Here is a 3940-nt window from a genome sequence, read left to right as displayed (position 1 = left end):
GAAGTTGCGCTTGTGTTGCCTGTCTATGTTTGTTGCCTTATGCTTACATAACTTGTTTATTTACAAGATTCCTTTTCATAGGAAGTGAGTTAGGCTTAAATTTGTTTCATACTTGCTTTTGATTCTCTCTTTTGCTCCAACTCTTATTTCTTGCGAGTGCATCATTAAAATTACTGAGCCCATCTTAATGGCTATAAAGAAAGCACTTCTTGGGAGATAACCCATGTTTTTATTTTGCTACTGTTTTGTTGTGTCTTGGAAGTTGTTACTACTGTAGCAACCTCTCCTTATCTTTATTTTATTGCATTGTTGTGCCAAGTAAAGTCTTTGATAGTAGGGTTGATACTAGATTTGGATTACTGCGCAGAAACAGATGTCTTGCTGTCACGAAATTGAGTAGCCCTGTCTGTAGGTAACTCAGAAAAATCTGCCAATTTACGTGCGTGATCCTCAGATATGTACGCAACTTTCATTAAATTTGAGCTTTTTCATCTGAGCAAGTTAAGTGCTCCTAAAAAATTCGTCTTCACGGACTGTTCTGTTTTGATAGATTCTGCCTTTTATTTCGCATTGCCTCTTTTGCTATGTTGGATGGATTTCTTTGTTCCATTAACTTTCAGTAGCTTTGTGCAATGTCCAGAAGTGTTAAGAATGATTATGTCACCTCTGAATATGTGAATTTTTTATTATGCACTAACCCTCTAATGAGATTGTTTTGGGTTTGGTGTGGAGGAAGTTTTCAAGGGTCAAGAGAGGAGGATGATATAATATGATCAAGAAGAGTGAAAAGTCTAAGCTTGGGGATGCCCCCGTGGTTCATCCCTGCATATTTCAAGAAGACTCAAGCATCTAAGCTTGGGGATGCCCAAGGCGTCCCTTCTTCACCGACAACTTATCAGGTCACCTCTAGTGAAACTATATTTTTATTCCGTCACTTCTTATGTACTTTAGTTGGAGCGTCTGTGTGTTTTATTTTCGTTTTGTTATCTTAGTTCTCTGAATAAATTGGATCCTATCATGCTTGTGTGGGAGAGAGTTCGCTCCGCTTTTTCATTTGAACACTTGTGTTCTTCGTTTTACTTTTAATGTTCATGGCAAAAGTTAAAAGCTGCTTCGTTCATTGCTATTTGGTTGGAAACAGAAAATGCTTCATGTGACAATTGGTATATTATCTTGAATAATTTGATACTTGGCAATTGTTTTTCTCAATAGATCATGTTTAAGCTCTTGCATCATGTACTTTGCACCTATTAATGAAGAACTACCATAGAGCGTGTTGAAATTTGGTTTGCATGATTGGTCTCTCTAAAAGTCTAGATATTTTCTGGTAAAGTGTTTGAACAACAAGGATGACAATATAGAGTCTTATAATGCTTGCAATATGTTCTTATGTAAGTTTTGCTGTACCGGTTCATACTTGTGTTTTCTTCAAACAACCTTGCTAGCCAAAGCCTTGTATTGAGAGGGAATTCTTCTCGTGCATCCAAATCCTTGAGCCAAAAACTATGCCATTTGTGTCCACCATACCTACGTACTACATGGTATTTCTCTGCCATTCCAAAGTAAATTACTTGAGTGCTACCTTTAAAATTTCATTCCTTGTCTTTGCAATATATAGCTCATGGGAAAATAGCTTAAAAACTATTGTGGTAAAGAATATGTAGCTTATGTATCTTATTTCTTATAAGTTGCTTGTTGAGCGGTAACCATGTTTCTGCGGACGCCATCAACTATTACACCTTTGTTGAATATCATGTGAGTTACTATGCATGTTCGTCTTGTCGGAAGTAAGGGTGATTTATCATGATCAAATGGTTTGAGTATGCATATTGTTAGAGAAGAACATTGGGCCGCTAACTAAAGCCATGTATCATGGTGGAAGTTTCAGTTTGGACATTAATCCTCAATCTCTTATGAGAATATTATCTGTTGTTGAATGCTTATAAATTAAAGAGGAGTCCATTATCTGTTTTCTATGTTGTCCCGGTATGGATGTCCTTAGTTGAGATCTATCAAAAACGAGAAATCAAATGCGATCTATCTCCTTGGACCTTTGTACATGCGGCATAGAGGTACCCCTTTGTGACACTTGGTTGAAACATATGTTGTGCAATGATAATCCATGTAAATCCAAACTAATTAGGACAAGGTGCGAGCACTATTGGTATTCTATGCATGAGGCTTGCAACTTATAGGATGTCTTATGCATAACACATATGAATTATTACTACCGTTGACAAAATTGTTTCTATGTTTTCAAAATGAAAAGCTCTAGCACAAAAATAGTAATCCATGCTTCCCTCTGCGAAGGGCCTTTCTTTTACTTTATGTTGAGTCAGTTTACCTACTTCTTTCTATCTTAGAAGCAAACACTTGTGTCAACTGTGTGCATTGATTCCTACATACTTGCTTATTTGCATTCATCATATTACTTTGTGTTGACAATTATCCATGCGATATACATGTTGAAGTGGAAAGCAACTGCTGGAACTTATATCTTCCTTTGTGTTGCTTCAAAACTTTCTACTAAGAATTTATTGCTTTATGAGTTAACTCCTATGCAAGTCTTATTGATGCTTGTCTTGAAAGTACTATTCATGAAAAGTCTTTGCTATATGATTCAGTTGTTTAATCATTTTCTTTACCATTGCTTTGAATCACTTCATTCATATCATATGATTTACAATAGTATTGATCAAGATTATGATAGTAGCATGTCACTTCAGAAATTATCCTTGTTATCGTTTACCTACTCGAGGGCGAGTAGGAACTAAGCTTGAGGATGCTTGATACGTCTCCAACGTATGTATAATTTCTGATGTTCCATGCTAGTTTTATGACAATACCTACATGTTTTTGCTCACACTTTATAATGATTTCATGCATTTTCCGGAACTAACCTATTAACAAGATGCCGAAGTGCCAGTTCCAGTTTTCTGTTGTTTTTGGTTCCAGAAAGGCTGTTCGGGCAATATTCTCGGAATTCGACAAAACAAAGGCCAAACATCATATTTCACCGAGATGGACCAGGACACCGAAGGGGAGCTGGAGAGGAGGCCCAGGGCCCCCAGACCATAGGGCGGCGCGGCCTGGAGGGGGGGCACGCCAGCCTATGAGGAGGGAGCCCCCTGGCCCCTCCGACGCCACCTCTTCGCCTATATAATCCCTCGTGACCTAAAAACTCGATACGAATTGACGAAACTCCAGAAAGACTCTAGGGGCGCCGCCACCATCGCGAAACTCCAATTCGGGGGACAGAAGTCTCTGTTCCGGCACGCCGCCGGGACGGGGAATTGCCCCCGGAGTCATCTCCATCGACACCACCGCCATCTTCATCGTCGTTGCTGTCTCCTATGATGAGGAGGGAGTAGTTCTCCCCGAGGCTGAGGGATCTACCGGTAGCTATGTGGTTCATCTCTCTCTCCCATGTGATCTTTATGTGATCATGAGCTTTGTATCACTATTAATCTATGTGCTACTCTAGTGATGTTATTAAAGTAGTCTATTCCTCCTCCATGATGTAATGTTGACAGTGTGTGCATCATGTAGTACCTGGCGTAGGTTATGATTGTAATCTCTTGTAGATTATGAAGTTAACTATTACTATGATAGTATTGATGCGATCTATTCCCCCTTTCATAGCTATTGTTGACAGTGTGTATGCTATGTTAGTACTCGGTCTAAATTGCAGCGGTCTATTATGCACTCTAGAGGTTACTTTAATATGAACTCCGGATGTTGTGGAGCTTGTTTACTCCGGCTTGAGGTGTGCTTTTGTAGCCCTACACAACGAATGGTGTTTGTTATCCAACAAGAGAGTGTAGAAAGTAGCATTTATTTATTCAGTTATGTGATCAATGTTGAGAGTGTCCACAAGTGAAAGTATGATCCCTAGGCCTTGTTTCTAAGCATTGAAACACCGTTTCCAACAAGTTCTGCT

This window comes from Lolium perenne, chromosome 7 (assembly GCF_019359855.2).
Source record: "Lolium perenne isolate Kyuss_39 chromosome 7, Kyuss_2.0, whole genome shotgun sequence".
NCBI lineage: Eukaryota > Viridiplantae > Streptophyta > Magnoliopsida > Poales > Poaceae > Lolium > Lolium perenne.
Note: the sequence above shows the minus strand (reverse complement) of the source record.